This window comes from Symphalangus syndactylus, chromosome 20, assembly GCF_028878055.3.
Source record: "Symphalangus syndactylus isolate Jambi chromosome 20, NHGRI_mSymSyn1-v2.1_pri, whole genome shotgun sequence".
Lineage (NCBI taxonomy): Eukaryota > Metazoa > Chordata > Mammalia > Primates > Hylobatidae > Symphalangus > Symphalangus syndactylus.
In genome coordinates this window covers 24,813,742-24,829,032 of record NC_072442.2, presented here as the reverse complement: position 1 = coordinate 24,829,032, position 15,291 = coordinate 24,813,742, and the positions used below count along the sequence as shown (strand labels likewise).

The window sequence follows — 15,291 nt, the reverse complement described above, 5'->3', positions numbered from 1 at the left end:
TGGGATTAGAATTGGGTGACACTGATCAATAGTTTAATTCAGAGGCATCTCTTCCCGACTCAAAAGTCTCACTTTGGGCTGAAAGTACACAGGAAGAAGGTAGACTTCTAAGAAGAGTCTAAATAAGCCCCCAACTTCTGGAGGCCCTTTCTCAATTCCTGTTGGGGGTGGGAAATATTAGAAATTTCTCTGGGCATTAAAAATAGCTCAGTTTAACCTGGATTGTGGGGTTAAAAAAATAATGGAGATTGCATTGGCTAAATCTGGACAATTTGAGCACTCAAAAGAATAACAACAATAAGCTACAACATAATATATAAAAAATCCATGAGGAATGATATTAAAAAAGAGGGGGAGTTGTTCTTTAATGAAATATTGCCAGCTAATAAATGTAGAAGGAAGGACAGAATTTTAAAAAGTGTCACTTTGCAACCACCAATGTAATAAAAATTCATTCAGACAAAGATTATCACTGATGGACAGTTGGGTGAAAAGACATTTGAAAACAGGATCTTCACTGATCTCAAAGTACCACCCCACAAATTTTGTATTAATTACAAAAGGGAAAAGTTATTTTTTATTTTTTTATGAGACAAGGTCTCACTCTGTCACCTAGGCTGAAGTACAGTGGCAAAATCATAGCTAACTGAAGCCTCGACCCCCTGGGCTCAAGTGACCCTCCAAATTCAGCCCCCCAGGTAGATGGGACTATAGGCTTGCACCACCAGCCCAGCTAATTTTATTTTTTTTATATTTGTTATTTTTAGTAGAGACAGGGTTTCACCTTGTTGTTCAGGCTGGTCTAAAACTGGACTCAAGTGATTTGCCCATCTCGGCCTTCCAAAGTGCTGGGATTACAAGTGTGAGCCACCACACCCAGCAAAATAACTACAGTGGAGAGATCTGGAAGATCACCTTAAACAAGTGATCAAACTTAGCATTATGAGCCACCTGGGGTCACGAGGCAGGAAAGATACGTCACCTGTGCAGTATTCTTCCCAAAGATGCTTAACTTGAATCTCATGTGGAAACAGAGAAATCCAGGTTGTGGGACAACTGACAAGACAACTATCTTTGACTCTTAAAAAATGCCAATGTCATGAAAGATCAAAAAAAGTACAGGTATGTTTCAGATTAAAGGAAATGAAGACATGACATGCAGTGCCTGATCTCTGACTGGATTCTGTAGTATTCTTCCATCTTTCTGGCATGTTTCAATTTTTTTCAAAATATAAATTTGGGCAAAAGGGATAACCAAGATAATTGATTAATTTATTGTTATGGCTTCTTGGGGGCAGTTTTAGAGAAATAAAAACAATCTCTGTAACTGGAACAAATTCTCAAGGTTAATCTTAAGCAGTATAGCATGGTCACTAAGAATACAGATTCCACAGCCAGACTAGGCTTAAATCCAAGCTCTGTGAATAATGTAAATTTGGGCAAATTGCTTAATCTCTGTTCCTTGGCCTTGTCATTATAATAGTACCTACCTCGAATGAGTTTTGAGGATTAAATGAATCTATACCTGAAAGATGTCTGGCACACAGTGAGTGATCAATAAATGTTAACTACTATAATTATTACATTACAGAAGTTGTAGGGGGGCCTTTTCTGAGTCCTCTAAAAGGATGACTTTGTTAGGGCCACATTAACACTGTGGAAACAGAAGAATATTGAATGGATACATGAAGTCTGTGAGTTAGGGGTACAATGTATAGAGTTTTAGATTAAAACTGCATCCAATAAGTTGGCCTGATACATCTTTCAAACCTATAGAGGAATAATCACAAGTGACTAGTATTCCTTTGGGTCCAATAGAAGCCTCTGATCTTCATATAGATTGAATGTATCCAGAACCATAACCTAGCATTTTACTTATATAGCAACCTTAACTCTGACACAAAGATGTTTCTTTTGTTTTGAGGCTGAGTCTCGCTCTGTTACACAGGTTGAGTGCAGTGGTGCAAACTCGGCTCACTGCAGCCTCTGTCTCCTGGGCTCAAGTGATCCTCCCACCTCAGCCTCCTGAGTAGCTAGAACTGCAGGTGTGTGCCACCATGCCTGGCTCATTTTTGTATTTTTTGTAGAGATGCGGTTTCACCACGTTGCCCAGGCTGGTCTCAAACTCCGGAGCTCAAGCAACCCCCTCTCCCTGGCCTCCCAAAGTGCTGGGATTACAGGTATGAGCCCAAATGTCCCATTGGGACATTTTCACAGTTGTCCCAATCATAACATGGATTAAATTCAGAATCCAATCAAACATCAGACATTGCATTTAGTGTTCACTATTTTTTTTGTTTTTGTAGAAAGACCTTTAATACTTCTGTTTACAAAATTCAGGCATACATTTTAGTTTGTCCTGAACCGTGCCCAAGGCTGTGTGCTCATCCCTGCCAGGGTGTCTGTGCCCTTCATGTACTGTTGACCACGAGGGTGCAGAGCAGAGCCTGGGGTCCGGAGGCTTCGCTGGGCCTCAGTGGGAGGGGAATCTTAATGTGGCCCAGCCCAGAGGACCCTCCATTTCGTCGATTTTGGATTGGGTGACAGAGGAAGCAGATGTCAGGGATGCAGACATGCTGGCCTGGGCTCACTGGAGCCTTTGTTCTTGGCCCTTAGCAGCACGGCTGGGGCTTTGGTCCCGTGCGAGGTGTGCTGGGGGGGTGTGAAGGTGGCTGGTGGTGGCAGCTTGTGCCAGAGTGACACAGGCTTCTGCGGGCCTGGCTGGGGGCAGTTAAAAAGCTGAAAAGGTACTTGGCTTTGTGAGGGTGAGGCTTGGGAGGCAGGGCCCTACAGGAGGCCATGTTCTGTGTCCTGGTTGCGGGGGGTGGTATGGGGGGAAGGTGTGGCAGATCCCAGCTGGCCTGTCTCCTGGCTGCAAGCTGACAGCAGGCCAGGGTAACAGTGAGGCCCTCTGCCCTGGCCCTGGGGAGACGGAGTGCATGTGTGAGGCTGGGGTACCGTGGCCCTGGAGTGGGGCTAGGGTTCATCGCCAGCAGCAGGCTTGTGGGGGGATTTAAAACCAGGGTCCTGTCTCTGAGCCACTCCACAGGGACAGTCGATCCAAGCCTGTTAAGGCCGTGGAACTGGAGGGTAGGCTGTGGGCTGGGCCCATGTGGGGTCAGGACGGAGGTGGGGGCTGCCCTGGAGGAACATTAGTGTTTCTGTGAGCACCTTAGTGTTGCCCCGCCTGGGCCAGCTGGGTGAGGAGTTGGGGAGCGGGGAGGAGGCCGGCGCCATGGAGTGCGGAAGGGAGCCGTCACCATTGGGGGTCAGCGCTAGTGTAAACAAGAGTCCCCCCACCCAGGTAAGCCTCCCACCCAAGTGTGGCTCCCTGCTGAGGGAGTACCTCAAGGGCCTGGGCCTGGGTGTCGCCGGCAGGCTTGGACACCGCCCTGGCAGCAGGAGCCCATGGAAGGCAGGAGACCTGGCAGGGGGTGCCACCCAGTGTCGATGGAGGGGCTGGGCGGGGACACCAGTGAGTCACTGGGCAGAGGCACGAGCACGTCCATGTAGCTGAGCAGGAAGAAGCCCGACTGGTGGTCCAGCAGGCCCTGGTACCAGTTCTCGTTGATCTGGTTGATCAGCATGAAGACATCGCCCTCACGGAAGCCCAGCTCCCCATCGTTCTCAGGCTGGAAGTCGTACAGCACCTTGCAGCTTGGCTGTTCTCGGGGCTGCACGCTCCTGCTAGGAGTCCAGATGGGCTTCTCGGAAGATCGGAAAGAGGATGAAGCTGCGATCTTGGGGAGTGTGGTGCAGGAGAAGCCCCCATTGGACTGCTCAGGCTCTCCGAGGTCAAAGGGCTCCCGGGACTTGGGCTTATACTCCCGCTTGAGGTGTGAGGAAGCTTCCCGCATCTGTGCTGGAGCTTCTCTGCCAGCTCATCGAGGATCTGCATGGCCTGCCAGTGGTAGTCGGGCTGCGCCTCCACCAGGGCCGGGAGTTGACACCTGCTCAGTGTCGGTCTCCAGGAGGTTGTGCATGCTGGTTTCTGCTACCTCCTTGGAGTCCTCAAACTTCTCCAGCACCTGGCGCAGCTCCTCATCGGGGATCTTGCCCTGCCACTTCCTTTAGTCAAGGTCCAGGTGGCGGCCCTCCAGCTTCTGCACGTGGTGCTGGATCCCCTTCAGGTCTTTCTCACACAGGTTCTGGAGGAGGTCAATGAAGTTCTGCTTGACCTCTATGTCCAGGGAGTTTTTCACCTCTGCCAGGTGCTTCATGGACTCGCCAGCATCCAGCAGTGCATCAGTGAAGTTGGACTCGTTGCCCAGCTCCTTCTGGTGGCGGATCAGGCACTGGCTCAGGAGCCCCTCCGACTGCGGGTAGCCGGGGTTCTTCACCTGGCCCCGGATCTTGCACACCGTGTTGAGCATGGTCAGCTTAGCCTGCGAGGCTGGGTTGGGCTGCAGGTACTTGATGGTCCTTGCCAGCATTTCTGTCAATGCCTTGCCTTGCTGATGACATCTCCATCTCTTTGAAGTCATCGTCCAGCTTGGTCCCCTCAGCCCCTCCGACCTTCTCACTGACCAGCTGGCTTGCCTTGTAGAACTGCTTCTTCAGCCCTGCAACCGACATGCTGCCTCCCGCCGCCGAACCTCCCTCCCGGACCGCTCCAGCGACAGTCTCCCAGGCGTGCAACCCTCTGCGTGCCTCAGGGGCCCCACCACGTGCTTGCCAGCTCTGCGCCTGCCCCGGCGCCGCCTCCAGTTCATGATTCTTAAGTCTCCTTCAATCTAGATCTGTTCGCAGGATTGTTTCAAAGTATACTGACAAAGCTTTGAGACTGTAAATGACCTGAGATATACATTCTCCTTATTTGAGAATAGTAGTTTTTCAATACGCATGAAAGATCATTACACATGAGCCAAGACAAATGAGCTGGCCTACTTACTTTGTATATAAATGTGTAAACTCCTCAAGACTTCCAATAATGAACTCCAATGAGGAAATTTGTTCAATGTCTTTATGTCCTTGGTGACAAATGGTTACAGACAATCAGAGCATTTTTCCTATCCACTAATGGTCAAGAAAAAAGCAGACAGATCCTCACTATCTTAGAGAACTAAGTGAGAAAGTTGTTCGATGAACAGGACTTCATCCAGAGAGGAAGGGATCTAGCTCACAGGGAAGATGCTGCAGGAGGCTGAGGAAAGTGAGGCTAGAGCAGTAAAACAGATCTGACAACCTGGTGAAGATAAGAAAGTGACCTGACGAAAATGAACGGAGCAGAGCGCTAAATGCAGGGCCCTTTCCATGCTAATCTTGCATAATGCCCTCAACCAGCCTTAGCATAACTGAGTTTCTATTTAGCTTGCCATATTGTGGGGGGTGGTGGTGGCACAATTTAAGTTGCAGTAAGTTGTGTAACAAACTCACAATAGGGCCCTGCAGAAATATATATATACATATATACACAAAATATATATATAAAATATATACATATATTATATATAAAATACATATACATATATATGAATATATAAAAAATATATATTCATATATATATAAGATATATTTGTATATATCATATATGTATATATATTTTTTAGGCAGGGTCTTGCTCTGTCACCCAGGCCGGAGTGCAGTGGTGTCATCTTGGCTCACTGCAACCTCTACCTCCTGGGTTCAAGCGATACCCCCGCCTCAGCATCCCTAGTAGCGGGGACTACAGGCATGTGCCATCACACCTGGTGAAGATACATATATATATATATAGATATAGATATAGATATGGCTATCTATACCTATATCTACAAAGAAGGCCAAGCATGATGCCTCATGTCTATAATTCCAGTACTCTGGGAGAATGAGGCAGGAGGATCACTTGAGGCCAGGAGTTCGAAACCAGCCTGGGCAACACAGTGAGACCTCATTTCTCCAAAAAATAAAAATAAAATTGCAAAAAAACAAACAAAAAAATAAACCTCACACCATATATGCAAATTAACCCAAAACGGATCATAGATCTAAATGTAACTGTACAATTTCTGGGAGAAGACATAGAGAGTAAATCTTTTCCACTTTGGATTAAACAACAGGTTCTTAAAGATTTCTTAGGTAAGAAACAAAAAAGCACAAGCCATATAAGAAAAAATTGCTAACTAACTTAAAGCTGATCAAAATTAAAAACTTCTGCTCTTCAGAAAACTTTACTTATTTTATTTATTTATTTATTTATTTTTTTGAGACAGTGTCACTCTTTTGCCCAGGCTGGAATGCAGTGGTGCAATCTTGGCTCACTGCAACTTCCACCTCCCAGGTTCAAGCACTTCTTGTGCCTCAGCCTCCTGAGTAGCTGGGATTACAGGAATGGGCCACCACACGTGGCTAATTTGTGTATTTTTAGTAGAGATTGGGGTTTTGCCACATCTGCCAGGATGGTCTTGAACTCCTGCCTTCAAGTGATCCACCTGCCTCGGCCTCCCAAACTGCTGTGATTACAGGTGTGAGTCACTATGCCCAGCCAGAGAACACTTTGAACAGAATAAAAAGAAAAACCACAACCTGAGAGAAGATATTTACCAAACACATATCTGTAAGGCCTTGTTTTTTGTTTTTATTTATTATTTCATTTTTGAGATAGTATCTCACTCTGTGACCCAGGCTGGAGTGCACTGGCGATCACAACTCACTGCAGCCTCGACCTCCCAGGCTCAAGCAATCCTCCCATCTCAGCTTCCTGAGTAGCTGGGACCACAGGTGAGCACCACCACACCTGCCTAATTTTTATGTTTTTGGTAGAGACAAGGTTTCACCATATTGCCCAGGTGGTCTAAAACTCCTGGCCTCAAGCAATCCTCCTGCCTCAGCCTCCCAATGTGCTGGGATTATAGGCATGAGCCACTGTACCTGGGCCCTGAAAAGACTTGTATCTAGAATCTATAAAGCACTCTTTTTTTTTGTTTGTTTGAGACGGAGTCTCACTGTGTCGCCCAGGCTGGAGTGCAGTGGCGTGATCTCTGCTCACTGCAAGCTCCACCCCCTGGGTTAACGCCATTCACCTGCTTCAGCCTCCCGAGTAGCTGGGACTAAAGGTGCCCACCACTACACCTGGCTAATTTTGTGTGTGTGTGTGTGTCTGTGTGTGTGTGTATTTAGTAGAGACTGGGTTTCACCCTGTTAGCCAGGATGGTCTCGATCTCCCGACCTCGTGATCCACCCGCCTTGGCCTCCCAAAGTGCTGGGATTACAGGTGTGAGCCACCATGCCTGGCCTAAAGCACTCTTCAAACTCAATAATAACGAATCTCCAATGGGATTACAGGAGGAAAAAACCCAATAAAAATATTAATATCCAATTAAAATATGGGAGTAGATTTGAACAGTATAGTAAAGAAGATATTTGCACATGAACATTCAACATCACTAGCTATTAAAGAAATGCAAATTAAAACCACAATGAGATTCCACTACACATCTAGCAGTAGAAAGGTGAACATTTCTTTAAAAACTCAAATATAAGAATCTGCTGGGCTGGGACATGCATGGTGGCTCACGCCTGTAATCCCAGCACTTTGGGAGGCCAAGGCAGGTGGATCAAGTGAGGCCAGGAGTTTGAGACCAGCCTGGCCAACAAGACGAAACCCCATCTCTACTAAAAATATAAAAATTAGCTGGGCATGGTGGTGTGTGGCTATAATCCCAGTTACTCAGGAGGCTGAGGGAGGAGAATCGATTGAACCTGTAAGGCAGAGGTTGCAGTGAGCTGAGATCTTGCTGCTGAACTCCAGCAACGACTCTGTCTCAAAAAAACATCTGCTGGGCCAGACATGGTGGCTCACGCCTGTAACCACAGCACTTTGGGAGGCCAGGGGGTGTGGATCAGTTGAGGTCAGGAGTTCAACACCAGCCTGGCCAACATGGTGAAACCCTGTCTCTACTAAAAATATAAAAATTAGCTGGGTGTGGTGGTGGGTGCCTACAGCTACTTGGGAGGCCGAGGCAGGAGAACTGTTTGAACTCACGAGGTAGAAGTTGCAGTGATCCAAGATGGCACCACTGCACTCTAGCCTGGGGATACAGCAAGACTGTGTTGCAAAAAAAAAAAAAAAAAAAAATGCTGAAGATGTAGAACAACTGTGACTCTCATACAATGCTGGTGGAAATGTAAAATGGCACAGCCACTTTAGGAAACAGTTTAGCAGTTTCTTAAAAAGTTAAATATACACTAAGCGTGTGAACAATCCAACTCCTAGGTATTTACCCAAAGAAATGAAAACATAGGTTCACACAAAGACCTGTATATGAGTGTTTTTAGAAGTTTTATTCATAATTGCAAAAAACTGAAGCTACCCAAATGTCCATACATTGATGAATGGATAAACAAATTGATACATCCACACAACTGGAATACTACTCAGCCATAAAAAGGGGTGAAGAGTTGTCCCTCGGTGTCTGCAGGGGATTGGCTCCAGGACCCCCCGCAGATACCAAAGTCCACAGACGCTGAAGCATTTTATATGGAATGACATAATACTTGATATAATGAATGACATAAGCCTCGGGTATACTTTAAATACCTAATACAGTGTAAATGGTATGTAAATAATTATACTGTGTTTTAAATTTTCTACTGTTTTTATTGTTGTATTTTATATATTTTATTTTTTCCAAATATTCTCCATCCATGGTTCGTTGAATCCATGGATGAGGAACCTGCAGACATGGAGGGCCAGCTGTGCTGATAGGGGCAACAACAGAGATGGTAGCATAATCTCAAAAAAATTATGCTGAATGAGGCCGGGCAAGGTGGCTCACACCCAGCACTTTGGGAGGCCAAAGTGGGCAGATCACTTGAGGTCAGGAGTTCGAAACCAGTCTGGCCAGCATGGTGAAACTTCATCTCTCCTAAAAATACAAAAATTTGCTGGGCATGGTGGCACACGCCTGTAATCCCAGCTACTTGGGAGGCTGAGGCAGGAGAATCGCTTGAACCTGGGAGGTGGAGGTTGCAGTGAGCTGAGGTCATGCCTCTGCACTGCAGCCTGAGCGACACTGAGACGCTATCTCAAAAAAAATAAAAAACAATACTAAGTGAAAGAAGTCAAACGCAAGAGGCTACACGCTACATGATTTCATTTATAAGACATTCTGAAAAAGACAAAACTAAAGGGACACAAATCAGAATAGTAGCTAACAGGGGCTGATGGTGGGAGGAAGGGATTGCCTACAAAGGGAAACGAGGAGCCTTTCTGAGGTGACAGAAATGCTTTATATTGGGAATGTGGTAGTGGTTATGTAACTATACATTTGTCAAGACTCATCAAACTATACACTTATAAAGGGTGAATGTTATATGAAAATTATATCTCAATAAATCTGAGTTAAGAAAATAATAAAACAAACCTAAAAAACCAACTAAGTAAAAATAAACCTAAGAAAAAAATAAGTTACAGTTTTTGCAGTTCAACAGTCACCGTGAGAATGTTCTTAAGTGTTGTAAGTGTGATGTGCGTTGTTCCCATGTCTCTGAAGAAGAAAGCTGAAACATTCATGATATGAACCCATTACAAAATTCTGTACTTCAAAAGATAATTCAAAGACATGGGATTACTTCAATTTTGGCTTCTCTATAAAACAAGCCACTTCAAGAGTTTATTTGCCATAAAATTCCAGAGAGATCTTATTAAAGAAATTAAAGTTAATCTACATTATCAAATTAATGAAATTTAAGGGAACTTACACTTTTTTACCATTATCTTACTTCTCATTTCATAGTGCATTCACCCATCTTGATTATTTACTCTTTTCTTCCTTTTTAGAATAATGAACACCTATTCCTCTTTGCTTTCTTGGTTAAATAATATTCCTCCATGTGTCTACATGTTCCAAATCTATACGGGTTCTTCAACACCATTCTCTTCCCCGCTGGCTGTCTTGACCATTATACATCCTTTCTTAACCCTTTTCTTTGCCAATAACTTTTTTCAATAACTCAGTTAAAATTTAAATTATGACTTTTTAGCCTAAATGCAAAATACTTTATCTTTGATGACAAATTTAAAAAGCATAAATCATCTCATGACTCATGACAGTAGTATAGTACTTACAGATATTTTAATGCCAGCAGTTCAAAGAGATGGATCTTCGACAGCAGTCAGAGAATTGCGATTGAGAATTCTGAAAAATGCAATGAAATTAAAATTACCTGCATTTTCAATGTGTGAAACTGCATAATAAGTCTATATTCATTTTTTGGTATGGAACTTTTAGGAAAAAAAATAATTTTCTGCTTTCACATAATAAATCACTAGTAGACTCGGTAAAGCACTATTCCTTTGAGAACTACCTAGGTCTCTAGAAGATAAAGTAGAGGAGAGAAAGCAGAGAAGAAATAGAAAAAAAAAAAAAACAAGAAGTGGATAGCAAAGAAAAAATAAGCCACAGAACTTTTCAGGTCAAAAACCCTAGAAATGACTATGTTGGTAGGAAGCCCTGACTCTGTAGGAAACACTATTTCTAGAGTCCTACATAATTCAAGTTGTTCGTCCATAATTCAAGTTGCTTTTTTTTTTTTTTTTTGGAGACGGAGTCTTGCTCTGTCACCCAGGCTGGACAGCAATGGCTCCATCTTGGCTCACTGCAACCTCCACCTCTCGGGTTCAAGCAATTCTCCTGCCTCAGCCTCCTGAGTAGCTGAGATTACAGGTGCCCACCACCACGCCCAGCTAATTTTTGTATTTTTAGTAGGGACGGGGTTTCATCATGTTGGACAGGCTGCTCTCCAACTCGTAACCTCAGGTGATCCACCCCCCTAAGCCTACCAAACTGTTAGGATTACAGGCGTGAGACACTGCACCTGACTGCTTGCCTTTTATCTTTATAAAGTTTTCAAATTTATGGTTTAATTTGCACAGTTAAGGAAAAAAAATAGGACCAATTCTTTTGCTTTACAGCCAAACAAAAAGGGATAAATCTGAGGAGGAACTGGTCAAAACCATACTCCCATCACATACTCAAACTTGTCTCCTTGTATGACATCACAGCCTTTGTTACACTGCATGTAACCACCTGTCTACTTGTCAGTCTCCGGGCTACCAGCTCCTTGAGGGCAGAGACCACACCGTACTGTCATTGTCATCCCTGTGCCTGGCATGATGTCTGAAATTTAGTAGAGATTTAATAAATGTTTATTGAATAAACAAATGACATTTTATTTATCTGTCAATAAAATGAATAAATTCATTTTGATGTGAATTTTTATTCCAAAATGCTGGAATCTATTTTCTTTTTAATTCTTTAAAGTGAACAAGAAAAAGAAAAGAAACAGGAAGAAATAAAAGAAAATCACCCTTTAGGTTAACCCAAGAATCATCACTGTACTTTTGCAGAAACTATAAAAATAATAATTATTACAGTGAGTATCTATTAGGCTGCTACGTGTTTGTGATCAGCATTTCACATTTCATTCTCACAATAACCTTATGTGGTAGATATTATTATTGCCCTATTTTATAAATGAGGAAACTGAGGTACAAAGAGGTTACATAACTTGTCCTAGGTCACCAAGCTATTAAGAAGCAAAGCTGTAATCTGAATTCATGTGCTTAATCTGTATGAAGAAAAAAGGTTTACTTTAACCTTATGGTTTTACAATTCTTTCTTTTCTTTCTTTCTTTCTCTTTCTTTCTTCATTTCCCTCCCTCCCTCCTTCTTTCCCTTCCCTCCCTCCCCTCCTTCCCCTCCCTCCCTCCCTCCCTTCCTCCCTTCCTTCCTTCCATCTTTTGAGTTAAAGTTTCCATTTACTGGCTGGGCCTGGTGGCTTAGGCCTATAATCCCAGCACTTTGGGAAGCGAGGCAGGTGGATCATCTGAGTTCAGGAGTTCTAGACCAGCCTGACCAAAGTGGTAAAACCCCATCTCTGTTGGAGTCTTGCTCTGTTGCCCAGGCTTGAGTGCAATGGCATGACCTTGGCTCACTGCAACCTCTGCCTCCTGGGTTCAAGTGACTCTCCTGCCTCAGCCTCCTGAGTAGCTAAGATTACATGTGCCCACCACCACACCCAGCTAATTTTTGTATTTTTAGTAGAGACAGGGTTTCACCATGTTGGTCAGGCTGGTCTTGAACTCCTGACTTCAGGTGATCCACCCACCTCAGCCTTCAGAAGTGCTGGAATTACAGGCATGAGCCACTGCTCCCAGCCACCAGATTCTTATGTGGGACTCCCAGTGTTATAAAGTGCTTAGTAAAGGTGGTGAGTTTTAAGATATTTGTATTGATGCTACCTAAACCCCTTGGTGGGGGGACATAATGAGCCTGTTCTCTGCTGTGAGGGCAAAAGAAAAACAGACCCTCAGTGTCTCTTCCCTAAGTTAAGCATCAGCAAATTAATGAAGACAGAGAGGAGCGTCTGCAGAAACTTCTGCTCTAATCCAGATACATCCTGAACGTCTCCCTCTACCTCAAAATGAACTGAGTGAAATTAGATTTCTAAACCACAAGAAAGATGGAAAGTATTTTCTAAAGTCAGATGTAGAGGAGAATCTTCACTTTGAGTCTAAAATCCCTTTCAGGCCATTGAATATACTGACTCGGATTTGCTGGGTATGTTATACAGAGAAATCATAGAATTTTTGCACTTACGATAGAAGAGTAGTCACGAAAGTACATGGAATTAAAATAGAGCGACGTATTTTCTTTACAAAATTTTTTTTTTTGCACAAGAGCGTAACATAAACACCATTTAGGCCAGGCATGGTGGCTCACACCTGTAACCACAGCACTTTGGGAGGCTAAAGTGGGCAGATCACCTGAGGTCACAGGAGTTTGAGACCAGCCTGGAGGGGAGGTTGGAGTGCAGTGGCACAATCTCGGCTCACTGCAACTTCCACCTCCCGAGTTCAAGCCATTCTCAACCCTCAGCCTCCCGATAGCTGGGATCACAGGCGCCTGCCACCACAACCTGCTAATTTTTGTATCTTTAGTAGAGACGGGGTTTCGCTATGTTGGCCAGGATGGTCTCAAACTCTTGACCTCAAGTGATCCTCCCACCCCGGCCTCCCAAGGTGCTGGGATTATAGGCATAAGCCACTATGTCCGGCCCTACACTTTGGATTTAACTTTGATTCCTGCTCATATGCAGAGTTTCAAACTGCTTAAATGTCTGCAACATTTAGCTGCAAGGAAGAAAGCTTAACACAAAGTCCTTCAGGGAGCAAAAAACTGCACCACTACGCCCAGCTAATTTTTGTGTATTTTTAGTAGGGATGGGGATTCACTCTGTTGGCCAGGCTTGTGTTGAAACCCTGACCTCAGGTGATCCACCCCCCTCAGCTCCTAAAGTTCTGGGATTACAGGCCTGAGCCACCCCGCCCAGCAACAAGGCTAATTTGAGGGTCACTTGTTTGATGCCTTTTCTTGCCCATGCCATAGGTCAGAACTAGGACAAGCAGAGCAGGTCATTTATAAGCTGTGTAAATCTCTTGGCCTCTCTGTACCTTAGTTTCCCCATTTGAGAAAAACAAATGGATCTTAAGACACGCTTTTCAGAGTTCATAATGGGCTTATACCCAGCTAACCAATAATTGTATGAGTTTTCATACAAAATAGTTGTTTACACGTATTCATCTTCTATTTCACTTACAAGTTGTGTAAAAACTGCATTCCGTGCCAGGCCTGAAATGTTCCAAAGCTCAGTTCCATAATTAAATTGCAGCCCAGATTTCTACAAAAAAAGACATAAGCCAAAGGAAAAAAAAGTTATTTCAGAACATTTATCATTTGCTGTGAGCCTAATTTATATAGGATGGAACATATCCTGAGTACTTTGTGCGCTAAGGAAATCTCGCTGTGGAAGATACTGGCTTATGATTTATACTTTAACACTGCACATGTGGTGCATTAGCTACAAAAGAGTGAATGCTCAGTAAGTACCTGTGTTAAGTGATCTTTATTTCTCTAGAACAGGATTTCACAACTTCAGTACCATCGACATTTTGGACTATATAACTCTTTGCCATGGCGGTTTGTCTTATACTTTGCAGGATGTTTAGCAGCATCTCTGGCCTCTGCCCACCAGATGCCAGGAGCACAACCACAATTTTGTCAACCAAAACTGTCTCTGGACATTACCAAATGGCACCTGAGTAAAAAAATCACACCAGTTGAGAACCACTGCTCTCTGATGATTCACTATGATCTGTGTAATAATTCTCACACTAATCTTTGCTAGAGACAAAAAGGACTTGCTATATAATTTTAGTACATTTCTACTGGTCAAATTTTAATCATATTTCAAAATGAACAGCAAGGAGGTTTATAATTAAGTTTTATAAAAATTCCAAATGTAATAAAGTTAGATTTGTAACTTACATAAACTGCAAAAGTGGTAGTGGTTCAAATGTATGTCTTTCAATAGACTGTATTTTATTGCAGGATAAATCTCTAGGAAAAATAAAAGGAAAATATTGCCTTGATAAGTTATCAGTGTTGACTAGTATGAATAACAGCAAGAGTTTAGAATAATATTGAATACACATTTTTCATCTCGACTCTAAACGTTTGGACCTGTATTTGAACTTTCCAGAGCCCCTAACCCTGCCCGTACCTCTCCTAGACTCTCATCTTCATACTTTTAATAAATAAAATATACAACTTAATAGACTTTGGAATTAATTTTTCCTGAGGGCAGTAGACTTGATTAGATGCCCTTTTGTAGTCTCATCAAATCCTATATTATGAGTTCAAAGTTTTTATATACAGTTTCTAATATTAAAATGAATAGCCTCACATTGAATAGCCTCACATTTATACACCTTCCTAGTTTAGGTTTGTTTTGCTAAGCCAGTTCAGTATCAGAAGAAATAAAAGACATCCTTTCACAGCATTTGAAAGGAAGTTACCCCTTTACTGAGTACATAACTTGGAACTAATATTCAAATCATATTAATACAATTAATTTCTATCATATTAATAGAAATTCCTTTTTGGTTTTATATTGCTTTAATATTTCATGAAAGCAATTTCTTCAGTTATACAGTGATGGGGCTTTTCTCTTCCTCTTTACCTGGATGGTGTAACGTTGTCTGGCTGATGTCTCCATCTCTAGTCTCTCCCTTCCTAAACTATCCTGCACACAGTCATCACATAAACTCTCCAGAAGTGGCTTGCAAAGACCAGCACCTCCTGGGAAACTATTGAGGATGCAAATTCTTGGTCACACTCTAGACCAACTGAATCAATAACTATGAGGGTGGAGTCCAGAACTGAGTTCTAACGTGCCCTCTCAATGATTGTGATGCAGATCCATCTTACAGCACTGCAGTGATAACACAGTACCCCATGATGGTTCCTC

The 15,291-nt window shown here is 43.3% G+C and overlaps 2 pseudogenes; both read right to left on the bottom strand.

Moving 5' to 3' along the window:
* LOC134735200 (leucine-rich repeat-containing protein 37B-like) overlaps positions 1-15,291 on the bottom strand; it is a 41,646-nt pseudogene that overhangs the window by 15,748 nt on the left and 10,607 nt on the right.
* Positions 3,348-4,627, bottom strand: LOC129470507 (endophilin-A2-like; annotated as a pseudogene).